The sequence below is a fragment of the Lissotriton vulgaris genome, chromosome 2_1 (genome assembly GCF_964263255.1).
Source record: "Lissotriton vulgaris chromosome 2_1, aLisVul1.2, whole genome shotgun sequence".
NCBI classification, from domain to species: Eukaryota; Metazoa; Chordata; class Amphibia; order Caudata; family Salamandridae; genus Lissotriton; species Lissotriton vulgaris.
The window spans coordinates 718,397,682-718,419,748 of NC_141687.1; the positions used below are offsets into that span (position 1 = coordinate 718,397,682).

Sequence of the window (22,067 nt, forward strand, 5' to 3'; positions counted from 1 at the left end):
GTGAAACATGGCCCGATGTCATGACACACACACTCAGTCACTCTCTTTCGCTCTCTGTCTATTTCTCTCACTCTAGCTTGTTCTCTCTGTACAAAAAAATCCTTGACAGAATCGAACGCACCCTTTTCACCCTTTAGCCAAAATAACCCATTTCTAAAAAAATACTTTGGGCAGACACACTGTCTTTAAACAAGCAGAATGACAAGAGGTCATATTGATTCCGGTCAACAAAAACGAGCAAAGAAGAGCAGACTTCATAGCACTTGGGGCCCAGCAAATGTAGAAGTGCGGCTTAGTGCGCTATACAAATGCTGGAATCATAAGTGGCGCTTTAGAAACCGATAGCTTCATATAGGAATCTGCACTGCAGAGACGGGCGCCAAGGGCGACCCAGCTGCAGTCAGCATGACCGGTGTGCCATGCAGGGGAACCTTCACAGTGAATATTCAAAGCTGGCACGTACAGCAGGCACATCGTAAATGGTACTCTACTTACAAAGGGTTAGAGTGCTACTTTGAGAGTGTACAACCGCGGGAGATCAACACAGGTAGAAAGAAAGTCACAGCAAGTGTTCTACAAATTAAAGCAACTCACCGCAAAGTATAGTACACAGCACCAGTTAATCTACATAGTATCAGAATGAATGTTTCTTACACAGAACAATTTGCCCAAGACCCCTGCTTACCCCATACTCCCTCCACCTTTTCATGTCTACTTACCCCCTTCCCTCCTCTTCTCTCACTTTTTCCCTCCCCTCCTTCTAGGCCCGGAACCTTCTTCCTTCCAGAACTCTTCCCTCTTTCTTTCCACTTTCCGTCACTCCTTCCCTCCTCTTCTGACCTACCCTTTTTTCCGCCCTCTCCTCGTTCCTGCTCTCGTGGTTCTTCTTCCCCCCATGATCCCCCGCCTTTGCTCCTTCCTCTTTTCCTTCTATTTAACACCCTCTTCTCATCTCTGCATTCTTACTCGGCATTCAAATTCTCTTCCTCTCCCCCTTCAATCTTTTCTCTTCAGTTTCTCTTTCTTACGCATCTTCTTCTTCCCTATCCTGCCCCCTCACCCTTCCTCACCCCGGCAGTCCTCCTTCTGTCGCCCCCCCTTGCTTTCCATGCCATCATTTTTAGCTGGGTCTGGTGGCTTAGTGGACTAATTCATCCAAAGTAGGGGCCTGTGTTCGACCTCATGGTCACAGGTTAAATTCAGCCTGTCATCCTTCTGAGGTTGATAAAATGAGTACCATTGATTTGGATAACAACAAACATCTGTTATTCAGTGCCAAGATACCCTGGGGTGAACGTGCCAGCGGAGCATTTTAGTGCCCCATATTTACAAGCACAGGAATAGCCCCCCTGAGTGACTTTTCCTGTTCTTGTAAATATGGCCCCTTTGCACGCAGCACTTTGCGTGAAATGGGTGTTCCATGGGCGTTGTTGTCGGTGTTCCCATGCAACACCAAGACACATTTCCAGATTTACAAGAAATCGTAAATCTGGAAATGCACCTGAATGCTACCCCTCCCCAGGGGTGGTGTAGGGAGGCGCAACGAGGAGAAATGTATTAATATCTCCTCGTTTTTTTCCCCCTTTCTATGCGTGCTACATTCTGCAGCAAGCATAGAGGAAATCACCTATGGTGATTGTTTATGTACAGGAAGGTGTCCCTTCCTGCCCATAAACAATCAGTAAAACAATGACGTTTTACAAGTTCCATGTGTGCTAATGCGGCACACAAAGAAGTTGAAAACCGCCATTTCTGATTGTTTATGTGCAGGTAGGGAACCCTTCCTACACATAAACAATCTCCCCACAACGCATGCATCCTTGCACCATGGTGCAAGGGTGCCTGCGTCAGTGCATCACAGCAGTTTGTGGGCCAGCCAGGGGGAAGCAAAGAGATGCAACATATTGTTGTAAATATGTCGGATCCCTGCGCTTTGAAAGTGACTCAATGCGGCGCAGCCAAATGGCTCTGAGTCACTTTCCTTGTAAATCTGCCCCCGTCTTGTTGCCTCCTTTCTCCTCTTCCTCACGCTCCATGCTCTCCTCTCCTCCAGTCTCCTCAGCGGCAATCTATTCTCTCCTCCTGTTTGTTCCATTCCTTGTTCACCGGGAGACCTTCATGTTGCTGCTACTTTGTGACGCGTGTCTACACATCTTGGTGCCCTTGCACGATATAAATAAAACTGTTACATAAAGAAGCACATTAATAAATAAAAGGATCTTAAATTTAGAACATCACAAAGAGCTAATGTACTCCACACAGGAAATCACCACGAGCCTTTGAAGGAAATCTTCAAGTCTGTTTTGGACATGGAGTAGCATCAGAAGCTCCCTACACCACAACATGCGGCCCACACACAGGGCATCAGAATATTTACCCACTACGAGAACCGATCAAACTTGAATAGATCTGTACCTGCAGAGCACAGGTGTGTCACCCTCTTGGTGCTGCCCGAAGGATTGCAGAACAACCAGATAGTCCAAATGGTAGAAAATGGGATATTTCAATCATTGGCTGTAGATTATTTTTCCTACTCTCATTTTTAGTTTAATTATATATGATTGATCTATAGAGGCCTAAAGTAAACACTTTTTTAAATGAGAATTGAATGGATGTTCCTTCAGATGACGTTAGCTGGCTCCGAAGGTTATAGATTGTACACACTTATTAAGAAACCGCCTCCATTTCCTTAATGCATTTGTGCAAAGAGCATTACATTTCAAAAGCAACGTAAGATCCACTAATAACCACTCGAATGTGCATTTGGCCATGGATGAAATCAATTATAGTGCATTAAAACACTTATTTTTATACCATTTCGTTTGTCTAATGGTTGATTAAATGATTTTAGGGCAGACTTCATAAGGAGAAATTACATCGTTCAAGCATAGATTACCACAGAGCCAGACAGACGTCACAACCATTGTTAAGAATCAGGCAAATGTCAAGAATTCTAGATCACTGAGTCATCTAGATATGCATACAAACGCATTTTACCCTCACTTCCTATTTCTGAATACATTATTTGTTTTCTATTTTTTATGTAGCTTTTCTCACATAAAATACAATTGGCTACTCTGAAAAACAATAATGACACATATTTTGTATTACATAATTATTTGCACCATGTTTGAATTAATCATTTATTTATCATTGTGGAATGTGTGCTTTTAGTTGGGGAACATTCTTTTCAAAATGGCTTCTGAATTCACCAAAATGACCTCACCATCTGCTTCTGGTTCTGAAAACAGTACACCCCTTGCATGGATATGGAAGCACTCCATAAGAGGTGGAGTAATTTTACCAAACAGAATGACAGTAATGTAATGTATTGTTAGGTGGATTTGTAGAGCGCTGCTTGTCACCCATGAGGGTATCGAGGTGCCAAACAGGAAGTAGGTGAGTGTAGGCATGTGGTGAGGCTGGGCCTGAATACAGGAAGTCTGGATGGTCCAGCAAAACGACTAGTTGAATAGCCAGGTCTTCAGCTTCTTATGGCATTAAAGAAGTGAGGGAGAGACCATGATGTGCTTGGGAGGTTCGTTCCAGGATTTGGGAGCTTGGTAGGAGAATGATTGACTTCATGTTCTGCTTCTGTGGATGCGGGTGTATGTAGGAGTCAGAGTGATTCCCAGGTTGTAGATATGGTGGGGCCAGGAGTCTGTGGGAGCCCCCGAGTGGACTGTTTTCATTATTGCTGTAGTGTCCTTGAGGGATGTAGGGTTCCATGCTGTTAGTTATTTGGTGAGGTTAGCAGGCTGGGAAGGCCAATGGGGGGTGGCTGTGGTTCAAAGCTGTTGTAGATTCTAGTGAAATTTTCATGGAAGAAGTCATAGAGGGTGTTGCAGAGTTAATGTGTAGGTGTACAAGAAAATTGAGAGGTGCACTCAATGAAGTCAGTAGTATAGAAAATTCAATAGTATAGAGAGTTCATAGATTTTGTGAGTCTTCTGTTCTTTCTTTAATGGGTTTTTTATTTTCTCTTAAAATACACAGGCACAGCCAACGCGTTTCATTCCCTTTAGTGCCTTGGAAATTTCGTCAGGGCATGGAGAAGGACTAATCAAATCCGATCATCCAAAATGTGATCGCACCTCCACAGTTGGTGCTGAGGGAGTGTTGTCAATAGTATAGTCCCAGTGTTCCTGGATTGTAAAGAAGTGACGTTCCAGGAGTGGTTTCTGGTTGTAATCTCGTAATGTGGCCGCAGTTGTGCGTGAGAACGGAAACAGAATTATATCCTGGCCCCCTTCAAGATTCAGTGTAAAGAAGGGGGGTGGTGGCATACGCTGGTTGACGGGTAGCCTCCAAACCGGTTGCCAGATGGATCGCAAGATATCGGACCTGCCATAGGGTCTCCGCAGTTTTCTGCTCCTCCCCGTGGAAATTTGGAAGCTTCCAAATTTCCACGGGGAGGAGCAGAATCTTGAAGGGGGCCAGGATATAATTCTATCAGGGCATCTTTTCAGTCGGTCCCATCTGAAACATGTGAGGCACTATCCTTTAATCTCAAGCTTTCCAAAGATCATACATTTAAAGGTACTCTCTTATACAGACCACTGTGAGCTAGGAATACCTTTCTAGCTTCTTTGGATAATATTCTGGAAGAAGGCCTTTGCACTGACGCATGTACAATCATGGGAGATTTAAATTTCTATCTTGAGAGTCTAACTGACCCTGATAAAGGGACTCTGATAGATACAATGAATAGTGCAGACTTGAAGCAACTGGTTTATGGCCCTACACACTTGGCAGGCCACACCTTGAATGGTATTTTCTCTAAGCATCCTGGCCTTCAGTTTACTAGCCTCCTGCCCCTTGTGTGGTCAGATCATGCTGCCGTCCAATTCAAGCTGACATTTAAGACTAAACCCACAAGCGGGCCTCACCCGAAAGGCCATATAATAACTAGAGCCTGGAAGAATATAGAGCCAACTGCTTTACATGAATATCTCACCTCCACAGCCAACCATTTGCCGGTGAGTGTGGAAGAAGCCACCATGGTATGTACAAAATGGCTCGAGAAGGCTTGTGATGAACTAGCCCCCCAAAAATCTATCTTCCCTAAAAGACTACACACATCTGCCCCGTGGTATACTGAAGACTTGAAAAACCACAAACCCTCCTGCAAACGGCTTGAGTGAAGTTGGAGAAAGGGCTATAAAGAAACAGATAAAAAAAAACTCTAAAAAATGGGGTTACTTAAGTATAAACAATTGCTCCACCTAACCAAACAAGAGATATATGTAGCACGTATATATCTAGCGAAAAATTCAGCTAAAGAACTATTCAGAACTGTCTCCAGCCTGGCCACCCCACGCCCAGCTAGAGTGGAATCAAGTGAAGAGCTGTGTGAGGATATAGATAAGTTCTTCTTGATGAAGGTAGAAACCATTTTCTCAGCCTTTTGCGGTCTAAATAATGCTACGTTGGATCCGGCAAGCAAAAACGTAAGCCCTCAAAAGGTCCCACTGAGGTACTAGATACGTTTAGGCCAGTATGCCCCGACAATCTGGAGAAGCAGCCTTTGGCTGCTAAATCAGTCTTTTGCATTAGGTGGATATCAATCTAGGACCTTTTCGCTGGCCTGTGAGGTCCCACAGGGGTCTTCCCTCAGCCCCACTCTATTTAATGTTTGTGTTTCTTCCATGGCCCCCATTATTAGAGCATTTGGGTTTGGTCTTACTTCATATATGGATGATACCCAAATTGTGGTGTCTCTATGACCAGGGCATGACATGGGTGTAGATCAATGTTTCCCAACCTGTATGCAATCAGTTGAGAAATGGATGGCAGAGAACTGTCTGAATCTTAATTAAGGCAAAACAGAAGTCCTACTGTTTGGAAAGGACATACATTTTTGGACTCCAAGTTGGTGGTCGGACACGATGGGCTCTCTCCCTCTGCCTCCAAAAAAGGTGAAGACTCACCTTTGGGGATCAGGGGAATGCAGTAACATCATCAACCTCACATGTGCTCAGAACGGTCAGGAAAGTAATATCATTCCTACCTCTAGGTTGTCACTAAACAGTGGTCACAGCTCTGGCGCTGTCGAGGCTGGACTACTACAACAGCCTGTATCTGAATATCCAACAAAAAAGTTTGAATAAACTTCAGCTTCTGCAAAATGCAGCAGCGAGACTTCTGACCGGTACATCCAAATTTCCCCCATCTCCAAGGAAATAAGGAAGCTGCACTGGCTCACAGTAAGGAGTCGAGTGCATTTCAAATCACTTTGCATGGTCTTCAAAGCTCTGCATGGCAAAGGCCCAGACTACCTGAACAAGCTGTTCCAGTGGTACATGCTAAAAAGAGCACTCCGCTCGCTAGGAGTTAAGCTGGTTTCTGTAACGTCCAGGAGGAAAGCTTTGTGGGGGGGCAGAAGCTTTGCAGTGTGCGCAGCGAAAGCCTGGAATGACCTTCCGTTTCGTCTAAGAAACTCTACTGACCTGTTGGACTTTAGGAAGGCTTTGAAGACCTGGCTTTTTGCTGAATCAGCTTAGTTCCTCCTTGCTCCCTCAGGCTAGATATGTCAGCGCTAGGACACCTTTGGGTTATCGTCGCTGTTTATAAAAGTTATTAACATAACATAACATAGACTTGGTGAGGGGTGGAGTGTGGGTGGTGGTGGAAGCGAATGTGTGGAAGCAGGTGAATTGGCAATGCAAGCAGGCAAAGGGGCCAACCGTGGATTGAGGCTCGGCTCAGTAGCAGCGTTCATGGCGGAATCCAGAGTTGAACAGGTGGAGTTCATTGATGGTGTAGCTGCGAAAGGCGTTTGGACCAGGATTCTTGGCAGGCACTAGGTGCAGTTCCAGTGCGGAAGAATGCACACAGGCTTGCACTGAAGAGGAAGAGAGATGCCTTGGCACCTACTCATAGGGGTCATTCTGCGGCCTCCATTCATTAGGGCCATAAAGAATGGAACAAGCGGTGGGCGGAGCGATGGGTGGGCTCAGCAAGAACAGGAAAGTCCGGCGGGGAGAGTGAGAAAGTCCTTCAGGAGAGACAAGGTGGAAAAACGTGATTGACAAGGCAAGCCAGGAGCCAAAACTGACAGAAGAGACCAAGATGCAAAACTTGAGCAGTAAGAGGAGCAAACAATGCAAAAAGAAGCAGTTAAACAGCGACAGGAGCAGACAGAACAGCCAGCACAAACAAGAAAGAGCAGTTACCAGGTTAGGGGCAGAACAGCCGGCTAATAAGCAAAACATCAGGGGACAGACACCAGTACGAGTCAGAAGGGCAAGGCGAGATCAAGGTTGCACTGAAGCAGGAGAGACACCTGGACAGGAACAAATACTCTTCCTGGGACCACTTTATGTATATTTTGGAAACTTAATGATTGAAGCTATAGCAGACAACTAATTAAATCTGTAGTCAGACCTAAAATGTAGCATAAATTGGTAGCATGTGTATCTATAGCCAGACCTAAAAAGTAGCATATGCTGATAGGATGTGTTACCTATCTTAGAGAGTCCAGAATGACTCCAATAAATGTGAGCAACTAATTGTGGTGCTTGCGTCATCAGTTCAACAGCCATGATTATCACACTTGCAATTCTGCAATAGCACTTTGCCTACAATGCAGTCCTCAAGTCATGCAGTTTATCTCAGAGGCGTGGAAGAAGCAAATAAGAGATATATGAATTCTAGATTACTTAGAATGGTATGAATACTCAGTTATATATTTCTATAAATCCAATAATTGCTACGTTTTTTGCTTTCATATAGGTTAACTGTGATTGTATTTTTTGTTGTGACAAACATCCATGTAATACAGAATAAAAGGTTTCCAGGAGCTGCATAAATTGTTCTTTATTCACCAGATATTTGCAAGTGTGTTATCTTACAATGATTTATTATTTTGGGGTAGGCCAAACCAGATCGCATTCATCGTTTGGTAATACTCAATTTAGAACGAATGAAGATTTACCAATATTTTCCTCTGATAAATGTAGTAGAAGAGATATTAGATTTTATCCAAGTATGACTGTTTCAATCCATTTCAATCCATTGAACGAAGGTCATTAATTCAGGTGCTGTAAACATTTAAAAGAAAAGGAAACTCAGGGCTGATATCTCGGACTCAGTGTGAAATAGTGGGCAAAGAGACAAGATTCAGATTCGACTCCAGCCATTGAGAGCAGGCCACCCACCATGAGGGTAATGTAGCCAACAATACAGGACATTACAGGTGATTCCAGTAGCTGGAATCTTTGAAAAAAACCAACCATAGTCTAGTGATAGTAGTTCATTCTAAGCTGCCAAGCGAGATGGTTAATTCTCAAAGAAACGTGACTTTCTGCTATTATTATGTTCATGTAGGGTTTTTGTTCGCCAATTAGACCTCTTTAGTGCCCTGAACACTGTGTCGCAGGCAGATTCGTGGTATTGATAATACACTGGTGTTGTACCTTTTACATTCAAATGATGACACCTAATTACACCAGAGCAAGAAATAATATATGTTTCAATTCAGTTTCATTATAGAACAAGCATTTGCAATGCAATAGGTCTCGCATTTGCAATAGTTGGAGCTATTGGCATTGTAAATGACAATGCCTTTTATTCTTTTGTTTTGAATACCTACAAGCCATGCATAAACATGCACTTTGTACTTATAAAAGAAACTGCCAGCCTTGCTTCTCATAAGCAAGAACTACAATTACAAAGTGCTTGTTTACGCACAGCTTGCAGGTTTTCAAACGCTTTTAATAAAAGGCATTGCCATTTACAATGCCAATAGCTCAAACTCTCGCAAATGCAAGACCTATTGCATTGCAAATGCTTGTTTTAATGAACTGTGCAACTACAAATTTGACTCTAGTGAGTCCCCGCCTGTGGCGGCGCAGAGTACTGTGAGCCACAGCATCCCAATGCTAGCCGTGCCAGGGGAAGGCCAGATTCTGACAGAGATGGGTATCCCTGAGACAACATAGAAGGAACAGTTCCACAGTGTCAGGAAGCCACCCGAGCCCTGTGAGCCACGGATTTCTCAAGTAACCAGAACCTGTGGCCGGGCAGAGAAAAGCAGTGAGCCATGGTGGCACAGAGCTACCTTAGACCGTGGCAGGGCATCCTTTTAAGATGAAGTTTCGTGCAGCTCTGTCTTAAATGCACCAAAATGATTACAAACACAAAATTGTTTTTTCCCCAAGGACTTGCGAGTCTAATAGGCACCAGAGAGGCACCAGTGCCACCGCATTCACACTTATAAACATTTGCATAGCTCCCACGCGGTTGTCTCTTGAGAGGCGCTGTATCAGCTGTGCGTTTTCCTGCAGACCCCGGCCAGTATGCACTAGCTGTAGTGCAGTGTGAGGGCAGCAGCAGCCCAGACCACTCTGCGGAGGACGCCCCCTGACCAGCTGTGCGGGGCTAACAGAATGCGGGTGGGATATTAAGCCGGCCTTTGATTAGTAATTACAGTTATATGGGAATCCCAGCATATGACATGATAATCCACATTTGTAAAGCGTCACAATCACCCGTAAGGGTCTCTAGGCGCTGGGGGCCGTCGGGAAGATTAAGCAAGCTATTGCCCAGAGTCATGATGGTAATTTGGAAACGTTATGCCAAGCCCCTCCAGAGATCAGCCCCAGCCCGCTTTGCGAAGGTTGCAAAAGTCCCTCTGAAGCCCTCTCGAAGGGATTCCTCAGATCTTGCGGTTGTCGAAGTGCACATAAATCTGAAAGGCGCTGCTTCTGAGCGCTCCATAAAATCATAGCTCCCCGCCACTTCCTCCGGGAGAGCCCCCTCTCCTGACCATTCACCCACTCCCCGCCTCGTGTTAATTTCTAGGCAGATGCATTCAGGGGCCGGCAGCGCTCAATGGGGCTGTGTGGCAGTCACCCCTAATTGGCGTTAAAGCACTCAGTACTTGGCAGCATATGCGGGTAGGGGGCTCCCAAGTCCCATCGAGCAGCGCACCCACCCGCAGGACCCTCAACCCGGAGGGTAAAGGCAGAGCAGAAGCTGAAAGTGTCAGGGTGCGAGGGAGCGTGAACTGGTACGGACCGAGGGACATTACCCCTTGCATTCCGCAGGTGTGGGAGCAGGAAGGGGGTTAATGGAGACCTGCCTTCTACAGGCAGAGAAATCTCGCTATAAGCCCCACAGGCCAGGCCACAAGGAAGGGCCAGTTGTTCTGCACTCTGGCTCTGCAGTACAAATGGGAAAGGGTTGGGGGGATGCGCACCCCATGGGGGGCATCGATGGAAGGACATTACCCCTGCATTCCACAGACGGGGCCCAGTGAGGGGGGTTCATGCACAGGTGCCCTCTACAGGCAGAGACATCGCGCTATAAGCCCCACAGGCCAGGCCAAGAGGAAGGGGCAGTGGCTCTGCACTCTGCAGTACAAATAGGAATGGGTGGATGCGTACCCCATGGGGGTCCTCGATGGAGGGACAGTGGTTTGACTCCCCTCAGGCAAAGAGCCCGGAGGGGATCTTGGCGAGCTGCACTGTACAGGCAGGGCTTAGAATGAGGGCTGCGGGCATCGGACTGAGCGCCACACAGGCAAAGCCCCAGAGAGGGTGCTTCAAGGCTTTGCGCCCGCATGCAGGGGCCCAATGGGGTGTGAGGGGGCGCAATACCTCAGAGAAGAGGTCTGCTTGAATCTCACAGGAAGGGCCATGAGAGGCTGGGAGAGAGTCCCAGGGGGTAAAGGCGCTGGTCTCACCCGGCATAAAGAGGCCACTAAACAGGGTGCATCCAGCTCAGAGAGGGCAGTGAAGTCTGCCCAACAGGTGGATCCAAGGAAGACAGGATCTCGCACAGCTGAGGCAATCTTTTTTCCTCCTAAAACAGTCTATAAATGGTAACGTTTGTCTAAGGCTATAAGAGTAAATACATTTGCCATTCAGGTCAGAGTGAGCGTTGGAACTTCAGACTGAGGTGAGCTGGGACAGTGCAGAAAGTGTGTCTCTCTCTCGAAGAAACCTAGGTTGGGATCCTGGCTCCCCACTTCATCAGCTTGTGTGATTCTTGGGCTATCGCGCCTCCTTGTATACAGCAACATTCGCAGCTCTTTAAAATGTAAATATTCTTATCAAGCTAATTGAAAGCTTAGAGCGCATCAAACAAAGTTTGTAGACACTACTGAGAAACGCTGCAAGCAAATGCCGACCACAACAAGCAACGTACCTTTCTTGGATTGAGTGTTTCCGGTCCCTCTGCACGGGCAAGACACAGTAAGCCAGGCTGGACTGCCCGGGACTGCCTGCTTGAGGGTGGGGCCACCAGCACAGAGAGGAAGCGGACGGGAGCCTACCCCGCACTCCTGTGAAGAGAATGGAGCTAGCCGCGTACGAATCCCGTGCAGCGCCACTACCGCGGGACAGGACGAGAGGAGTATGAGAGACCCGGTGAGTGGGGGCGTCGGGGCACATTGACAGCTAGACTGATAGACGGAAGTCATTAGGCGTGGTCATTAGGCACGTTCGGCACGTTCACAACACCAGAGCTGCAGCGCCCAGGAGAGTCTGAACACGTGATGCGAGCCCGCCAGCTGAAGCGCGTCCTCGAGGTGAAATCGCCAAGGTTATGCGCGTGACCACCCCCTCTCAGCCATTCCCAGGAAACCCACAACAATAGGTCTTTCGCTGAAGCAACACTATGAGCTGCTAACACCAGCGAGACCTAAAAAGCACCAATCACATTAGTTCACAACAGCTGAACTGAAGCGCACAGGAGAGTGTGCACAGGGTCAGCAGAAGCGGCAGTGAGGCGGCTTTTTACATAACTTGTTGATTTTAATTAATTCCATAACATGAGAGCTATTGTAGAAATGATATATTGTAAGCCGTTCTTTTAACCGTAATGGTGTCAGCGACAAGAAGGGTTACGAAGTTTAAGACTTGGTAATGCTTTGGAATTTAAAAGCAACCATAGTCCCAGTGAGGCAGCTTTTAACGTACCTTTGCGACTTTTAACACTGTGGTTAAATAAAAATCACCAAGCACATTAGTTAACAACATCTGAACTGAAGCGCACAGGAGAGTCTGCACACGGCCAGCAGAAGCGCGTGCCACTTGCCTAAAATAATTAGAGACGCAGAAGTAATTATGCGCAATCACAACAACAGATCTGCAGCTCCCTGGAGAGTCAAGCGCGTGCAACTTGCCTAAAAAAAATGCGAGGCACGGAAGTCATTAGGTGCGATCACAACAACAGATCTGCAGCGCAGATCTGCAGCGCCCTGGAGAGTCCAGCGCGTGCCATTTGCCTGCAAAAAAAAGCGCGTGCAACTTGCCTAAAAAAAAAACGAGACACGAAAGTCATTAGGCGCAATCGCAAAAACAGATCTGCAGCGCCCTGGAGAGTCTGCACACGTGATGCAAGCCCGAGTGCAGAAGCGCGTCCTCGAGATGAAATCGCCGAGGTGAAGCGCATAACCACCCCCTGTGCCCCATTCCCGGCAAACGCACAACAATAGGTCTTTCGCTGGAGCAGCGCTTCGCGCTGCTAACACCAGCGAGACCTAAAAAGGACTTACCTCTTAATGGATTGTATTGTTTTAATTCTTTCCCATGGGTGATGAGCTGGATATTGAGCAGCTCAACAAGTATTTATATATTTAGATTTGGAGTTTTATTTCTATATAAGAACGAAAGTATGTCTGTTTGTCCTTCATGTATTACTACACCATTCATCCGATCGCCATGAAACTTTGGGAAGTTGTTGAGTACACTCCCGCAAAGGTTTCTGACAAAAAAAAGAAACATTTGTTAAATATCGGCCCTCATAATCTTTCCAATACTGAACGTTTACAGTTTACGGTGCGACTCGCTTTTGCAATGACCATCAACAAAGCACAAGGACAATCGCTGCAAGTGTGTGGACTACATTTGGAGAATCTGTGCTTCTCACATGGACAACTGTATGTGGCCAGCTCATGCGTCGGAAAACCTTCTGATTTATTTGTGTACGCACCAGACGGAAAAACAAAAAATACTGTGTATCCACAAGCACTCGAATAAATAAACAGAATTAAAACCACACTATAAAATGTTTTCCATATTAAAATGAATAAGTTTCAATAAAAATGACACAATGTAAATTGAATGTTATCATAACAAGTTTCCTTGAATTTCCTTTCTTCTGAGATCGCAGCAACGCGCGACGGGTAAGCTAATTAAATATAAACCAGGCCTCTGGTGTTCCTGAATGGTACAATTGTGGGCATAGCTCCAAATAGGAAAGCTTTGCGGTAAAGTGAGAAATAAATATCATAAGTAAAAAAAAGGCCGGTGTGATGACTCCCAACAAGGACCATTTTCCATAAGTGGGAAATACAAAAATATATTTTCGAAGCAGTCATGTGTTGCGTTTCAGATTGACATTACCTAGCAAGCGCCCTGTTTGTTCAAAGTGTGTCCTCTCACATATAGCTGCCATGATCATACTCTGGCCAGGCGTGGCCAGAGGCTATGTAATAAAAGGGTGTAGACCACTAGTGGTCTTCTTGGCCCATGCCAATATACACAAAGTGTCCATGTGTATTTATTTACAGCCGCCTACCTTGCACGCAGGCCTCATTCAGTGGGCCCGAAAGTGCCAAGATGGCCCCAGCACACTGGCGTCGAGGGTCCACCACAAATGACCCTCTCTACGAACCTGCCTACAGCAGAGGACATTCTTTGCTGACCCCTCAGGCGGCACGTGTCCTGAAGCCTGCCCATGAAGCAACCTGTCCTGTGTGCATGTGAAGCACTTCTCCTCCGGCCCTCTTCACAAGTCCAGTCTGCATTCTGAGCCTCTGGTTGCCGTGCGACGCCTTAGCCCCTCCCAGATCCTAGAAGTTGCTGCCACCCACAGCATCCAGTTACTGTGCCAGGCCGCAGGGCCAGCTCTAGGCATGTGCAAGCTGTGCACCTGCACAGGGCCACCAAACCCCAGGGGCCACCACGCCAATATATATCCTTAATATATTAATTCTCTGAGGATGGATACATATTTGCGTGGTGGCCTCTGGCAGGGATTTGGCGCCCTCCGGCTCTGTTCCACTTCTAAACTCCCTGACCCCCTCCCCTCTTTACTGGCCTGCGCGCTCCGCCCCGCCCGGACCCCCTCTTCCGGGCCCCCTACCTACGCTCCCTGCCCAGGGCCACCATGAGCCTAGAGCCGGCCCTGCAGGCCGCAACGTTTCTTGAAGGGGAGGAGTTCTTCCGCTGGAACACCCCCAAGGCCGATACCGGCCACAGGCTGACTCTGGGGCACTCCTGCTACCAGTGGCAGTTAGAGGAGACACAGAAAAGAGGAGGAAAAAAGAAGAAGATATTTTTTGCTAAGATGGATAGGTGAGACATTAAAAGTGTTAATAGCCTTAGTCTGAAGATACACCATCAAACATTGGTACAACCAACCGAAAGTAGAACATCACAGTATAGGCCATCAGTCTCTGGTAGAGTCCCAGCTCCATCACATTAGTGGGCAAGTTTGCAGGCACCAAGCCAAACCACCATGGCAGATGGAGCCAATGCCACACTCCAGCAAAGCGCACCAAGGGACCAGCCGACCCCAGAACGCAAACTTGTAGGAGTAAAACAACCATTCAGTGAGCTAGCTGACCCGGCTGCTTCATCACCGTGCTGAAAGACATGGGTTGGCAGGCTAGAGAACTATTTTGTCGCAACACGCGAGACAGAAGGAACCATCAAATGGTCCCTTCAGCTCCACTATGTAGGCGAGGATATTTGTAAACTGTTTTACCAAACACAGGCCCTTCCAATGACTATGACGCTGCAGTGCGAGTGCTCAATACCCATTTTGATCAACAATTGAACCCAGACTTCAAGCGTGTTAAACTTCATTAACCCAGACAGCGAGAAGGCAAATCCAGAGATGCCTTTTACGGCCGCCTGTGCTACCACGTGCACAGCGGACCACCAACCGAAAGAAATAAGGGCACAAATTATCCAGGGGTCTAGAAGCAAAACCCTTAGAGGCCTGATCTTCCAACAGCCGCAAATCAGCCTAGATTACATCCTCATCATGGCCAGGCCCCATGATCTGTCTGTGACCAGGGCAGGTGAGATGGATGTTGCCATTACATAACAACCTGACAAGGCCCCCACCGTGAAGACAGAGCGAGCTGACACCATCTGGTCTACTGGGAAGCTAAACACGCTAAAAACCCTCACTTTCTCCCCGCAGAAACCCCGTTGCGGATATTGTGGGTGAGACAAAACTCTACCTCGAGGATTTCCCGGCCCAATGCCGCACTTGCTCAAACTGTAGCAAGCTCAACCACTTTCCGAGCTTGTGCAGAGGAGAGCCCTGGGGAAGAGACACAAGGGGCAGATGAACCCCTGCCAAAGCTCTGCGACAGGTGACTCTTGAGGAGTCTTACACCAGGACTAATGCTCCTTCTTCAGAAATTCTATTGGGTTCTTTGGCTATGTTTTTATTCAAGTTGGGGTGCAGATCGATCCCTGAAAGTCGCAAGCCAATCAACAGGCCCTACCCCGACGTCTGTCTCAGAAGTCAGAATTTTTCTGGGGATTGCCACATACTGTGGAAGGTTCATCCACAATTTGGCCACCATCGCTGAACCCTTGAGGGCTTTTACCAAGGTCGACGCACTCTGGAAGATGAGTACTATTGAAGAGAAACACTTTGAAGCAGTGACAACTGCACTTCTAAGTAAGACTATCATGGTCTACTTTGATCCAAAGAAACGGACCAAGTTACTGATTGATGCCAGCCCTGGGAGATTAGGTGCCATGCTCACCTCGTAAGTAAACCTGGGAAGGTGGACCCCACTTGCTTTTGCTAGCAAAGCACTAACTTTGATTGAGTCACGATACTCACAAATTGAAAGAGAGGCATAAGCAATCAAATGGGCCTGTGGCCATTTCCACTTGTACCTCTGTGGGAGACCGTTCAGAGTCATCACTGACCACCACCATCTTGTTCCAAGAACACAGCAGACTTCCTGTCACGCCATCCACCATCACTAGCCTACGAAGTTGAAGAAAACGCGGATGACATCGAAGCATATGTCGACATGCTCTCTGCAAGAGCGTGCCCCCAGGCACTCAGTATAACAGAAACTTGTGATGCCACACTGATAGACCCAGTGCTAGTGAGGGTACTGTACATGCTACAAAGTGGCTACTGGCACTACTTTCTACGTGATACCAATAGATGGCAAGGCAATGACCGAGAAAGGCTGACAAAAATGTGGCAAGTGCGCAATGAATTAAGCGCGAAGATGGATGGGCTCATCCTGAGGGGACCGTGCCCAGTGATACCCGAGAGCTCGCAGATTCAAGTGACAGAACTGGCCCATGGGGAACATCAGAGAACAGTGAAAATGAACAGTGAAAACCGCTGTCAACGACCTGGTGAGCCAGTGTCCATCGTGCCAGCTTACCAGTGCCCAAAAAGAGCCAGCACCCATCATAAGGAAAGAACAATGCCCTGCACTATGGTCACAAGTGAGTCTTGACCTAGTAAGTTTCCTGAATGGGAGAACGACAGTGGTTGATATCATTGGCTACTCAAAATACCCCCTCGTTGTGGTCATTGACTCCACGGCCTTCTGCACAGTAGCCCCAGTGCTGGAAAAAGCTTTTGCACTCTTTGGCCTACCTGAAGAGATAAAGACGGACAACGGACTGCCTTTTCATAGCTCTGAATTCCAAGATCTCCTAGTACAGTTGAAAATTCAGCAGCACCAAATCACGCCCTAATGTCCACAAGTGAACGGAGAGACGGAGCGGTTCATGCGGACACTCAACAAGGCTCTTAGAATCACTGTAGTATAAGGGACAAACCCTGAAGCTGCGCTCCTGAGAGAATACCGAAGAACTACACATTGTACCACTCAGTGCTCTCCATGGTCACGGATGCCAAATGGCTACCATCAGGACATGATCCCAGTCCACAGGTAGTGGTCTCCCCCACAATGTAACCCAACGGATACCCAAGATCGATGCAATCAGACCAACTTGTGTGCCAGCCACAAGTGACGCGCCGCCTCACGAGTGATCTCACCTGTAGACAAAGGGCCAGATGTAGGTGGGCAAATACCGGTCGGTAACGGTGAACTTCGTTAAATTTCACTGTTACCGACCGGTATTTAGCCATGTGGGATGTAGGGAAGGAATCGGTAATAAGGAATCAGTAAATACCGATTCCTTAATACCAATTACTTATTGGCCTTGCATTTAAGGAATCGGTAATACCGATTCCTTAATACCGATTCCTTATTGGCCTTGCATTTAAGGAATCTGTAATACCGATTCCTTTAATGCAATGTAGGTAGCACTTAAAATAGTGCACCTCAGCCTTAACGAATCCCTATTTACCACCAACTTCAAGTTGGTGGTAAGTAGCGATTTCCTTTCAAAAAGCAGTTTTTTGCTTTTTGAAATGTGCCATGTGGCACACATCCATGCCCTTAGGGCATGGATGTGTGCCACATGTGCACATATGCACATTTCAGGGGTGCAACAGGGTGTCCTTTGGACACCCTGGCACCTTTGAAATACCTCCCGGTATTACCGATTCGGTAATACCGAATGTCTTCACATTCATTCCTAAGGGCCTCCAAGCCCATAGGAATGAATGGGTAGGTATTCGTTATTACCGAATCTCAATTACCGATTCGGTAATAACGAATATTAAGAATTCTGTATTTTTTACCGAATTCTTACCTACATCTGAAAAACCGATTTCTAAATACCGAATCGGTAAAATTCGGTATTTAGGAATCGGTATTTCCCTATTACCTACATCGGGCCCAAAGTGATTCTAAAAGACCGCCAACCAGGGTGGAAGTTCTTTTTTTTTTTTTTGGTTTTCCTCATATGCCATTGTGGGGATTTTTGAAGGGAAACTGGGCATCACCTTCCGATTGGTCGACCTGATCCAGACCTGATGTTGAAGACCAAAATCGTAATGGTAGTGCCTGATCCTTCAAGTTGCCACTGCTTTCCCAATCCACTCCCGTTCACACCGTAGCTGGCACCCTGTGTTACTTGGGAGATAAGGGAACCAACAGGGCCCAGGATAAATCATAGGAAGACCTTTGACCTTTCACCGTTCACCTGTCTTGCCAAGCCACTATGGCCGCTCAGATTTTAACGAAACTTGTGGGGTCACATGCGATGTCAGACTTGCTGGTGAGAATAATATGCTTTAAACAATTCGAGAAGATAGGAGGGACTGGGTCTTTCCATGCTCTGCATATTTTGCGCCTTGCAAGAAGCATAACATAAAAGATAAATTTTGTGGAGGGATCATTCACATCATAGCCAAGGCACAACCCAAACAGAATAGTTCTAGTAGTGATTTCCAATAGTAGCTGAAGGACATCTTCCAGAAAGTCCTGGACCTTAACCCAATAGTTTCTTATCTCCGGACAAACAACAAACATGTGGACATCGTCTGCGGCTGGATATCTACATCTTGGGCAATAGTACTCTAAATTGGAAAGTTCTTAACACCTTTTAAACCAGGGGTATAGACCATCACCCTGGTAAACGAGACCCTGGTCACATCCCATAAGGGAAGTGAACAGGTCACAAAGAACGTCTCTTTGTTCGGAGAAGTAGCTATTGTTTCGTCACCTGAAACAGAGGTGGGAGAGACTGATACCACATGGGGAGTTCCACAAGACCAGAGAACCAAGAAGAAAAAGGGGATGGAGACACTAGATCTGGTGAAGAGAATCCCAACCAAGCCAAGCCCGTGGAGGACACAACAATGAGCCTGACTCCAGCAGTAATCAGGGACCAGAGGAAGCAAGCAGACCGTCTCAGCAACACCGATATCATCTCGGACCTAACCTGCCACTGTCAAGCTAGACATCAACAAGCATTTACAATGCAATGGTTTTGCCTTTGTTAAAGTTAGAGCTATTGGCATTGCTCTTGACATTATTTTTATTTATGTTTTTTTAACATAAATAAATGGCATTGTCATTTACAATACCACTAGCTTTATCTCTCGCAAATGACACACACAAACACACAGAGCCCCCCCCACACACACAGAGCCCCCCACACACACAGCCACACAGAGCCCCCCACACACACAGCCACACAAAGCTTCCTACACACACAGCCACACAAAGCTTCCCACACACACAGCCACACAAAGCTTCCCACACACACAGCCACACAAAGCTTCCCACACACACAGCCACACAGAGCCCTCCACACACACCCACACAGCACAAGCAGGCAACAGGGGCACACGGAGGCACAAGCAGGCAACAGGGGCACACGGCGGCACAAGCAGGCAACAGGGGCACACGGAGGCTCAAGCAGGCAACGGGGGCACACGGAGGCACAAGCAGCCAACGGGGGCACACGGAGGCAGAAGCAGGCAACGGGGGCACACGGAGGCACAAGCAGGCAACAGGGGCACACGGAGGCACAAGCAGGCAACAGGGGCACGAAAACGGAGGCACAAGCAGGCAACAGGGGCACGAAAACGGAGGCACAAGCAGGCAACAGGGGCACACAGAGGCACAAGCAGGCAACAGGGGCACACAGAGGCACAAGCAGGCAACAGGGGCACACAGAGGCACAAGCAGGCAACAGGGGCACACAGAGGCACAAGCAGGCAACAGGGGCACACGGAGGCACAAGCAGGCAACAGGGGCACACGGAGGTACAAGCAGGCAACAGGGGCACACGATTACTGGTGGCTGACATTATTTCATGAAGTCGACCCATCACTTGTTTTGCTTTCCTTAAACAGAACAGTCAAAACCTAAAAAGCAGAGCAACACATCATGTTTTTTGAAGCCCTGCCTCTCCTAAAGTCTTCTAGCTTATTATAACAATTTACCAAATACACACATACCTGAACACATTATTTACAACAGAATTTTACACTATGTCTCTTTAATTTTTAGATTTGTGTGCATTTATGTATGGTATAATGCACTCTGGGTTAAGTAGTAACTGGTCTTGGTACCAAGTGACCCAATTTACTATAAGCTCTTTATTTTGATGAGTCATCGATCTTGATCACTATTAATTCTCTATTAAGTACGTCCCGATTTCTATCTGGATGTATATTGCTTCCAGCAACACCCTGCTCTGTATAAACGTTAAAAACATTCCCATACAATCTAAAGCTATATATACAACGTAGCCGGGGTGTATGTATTGTTATGAAATGTTATTTGTATAAAAACAATTCAAAGTTGCATAAAATAAATTTTGCATTAAAAACAGATATATGCATCTCTTTTGGTGGGTATTCATATGTATATCAACATACTATTATTCGATTATATACAGGCTTGTTATTCAAACACTCACAAGAGATATACATTTGTATAATACATTTATAAATACAATCAAGTAAAAATAAGTCCAAGTTGACGCGTTTAGGTGGATCTTTGCTGTGCGCACCACCTTCCTCAGGACAATTAAAAACAATTCTTTAGTTTATTCACCGGCTACGTAGTATATATAGCTTTAGATTGTAAGTGCTTTTTGCGGTTCCATTTGAGATGGAGAGTGCATGAATAATTGCGTAATTCAAATTATAGTGAGACCTTCACGGGATCTATCTGGAGATCTTTAACTCTATAAAATCTAGGATATAGAAACTCAAGGGAACTTTTTACGTTTGTTGTTACAATTTACCCTGTTCCCTTGGCACATAAGGGTTACTCTCGTTTGATTTACACTGTCTCTCCATTACTGTGCACAGGGCTCTTCAGTGCAAGCCAGTTGTCTCCCTTTTCCTGTCCACTGTTCCATCGTGCCTGTTTGGTTACAGAGCGATCAGAAGACAGAGACAACATATCAAAACCCTTGAGTGATTGATGCATGCCTGGCTACTACTATCAACTGGTCAGTCATGCATAGAGCAGTGCCGTGTATTAGCCTGTCCCATTCACACCTTGGAAAAAATGGCTTCATAAATACAAATTACAATGAACATATATTCATTACCAATAAAACTAGTTTATTTGAAAGGGGGACAACTTCCTAAAGTAACGAAAGAGACGGATATAATGCTAGAAATTAAAGAGATGCTTTGATGGCACAGGGCAAGAAAGTTTAGAGCTGTGTTTTAAATGCGGTGGTATTACAAAGAGGTGAAAGGGGGGGGTTAGGGGGATGGTGGAATGAGTGAACATAACGGCGAAGATCTGCCATCAAATTCAATGTTGGCAAGTCTGCATCTGCTCTCCTAGCTGGGTTAAGCACTTTCTCGACAAAGCAGGTTTGAATGCCTTACAAAGGCCGCCCTCATACACAAACCTCTTTGCCTGCGTATGCATGCATGCTAGTGCAGAAACCAGCACATTCACAGCGTGGAAGCATGCCCAACCACTCTGGCAAAACTACCTATAAATTCACCAAAGATGGCGATAGTCATTGGGACTAGAAGAAGGGGGATTAGTGAGGCGCACTTTATGCTGCTGTACGTTCACATACAGCCCATCAACGCACATCCTGGAAGCTGTTCAAGTAAATATTTAGAGTCAACACAACTTTGATAACATTACAGAACGTTCGCTGGTCATCGTTGAGCAATCACATGATTTTCTTCATAGAGGTATTGTATTGTGCTGCATATTTCTTAGTTCCGTAGTCACAGATGCACCATCCGCACTACCACCTTGCCAAAGGACATATGAATATTGGAAACTTCTTTGTATGTATTTCCTCTACTTATAGTCTCAGAATGCATTCAAACTTTTCACACTGCAAGCAAAAAGGTACTTGCGGGGGCATAGTATCCTGAATCACTTTTGCAAATGAGGCACAAAACACAATTAGAAGGACATGTTCAAAGAGAAAAGGATAGAAAAGGGTAGCCGATTTGCTTGAAAGTCTTCAATTTCATCACACACTGCAAGAGAACACAGCTAGTGTGAAGCGCTACCTACTACGTTCTGAACACCCGCACACCATAGCCAGTTACCTGTCGCATGCAAGTGTCTTCCCCATTGCAAAGCTACTGGAAGTCTAACTGGCGCATCTCCTTGCATAAGGAGATGTCCTTTGGAATTACCAGGCACCATTTAATCTGTGCTGCATATTTTTTGCTATAATATGGCTTTTGTCTTCTGCTTCATA

The 22,067-nt window shown here is 46.4% G+C and overlaps 1 protein-coding gene across 1 annotated transcript in view; it reads left to right on the top strand.

Moving 5' to 3' along the window:
• Positions 1-22,067, top strand: part of NRIP3 (nuclear receptor interacting protein 3) — a 274,148-nt gene that overhangs the window by 236,878 nt on the left and 15,203 nt on the right. The window lies entirely within an intron of this gene.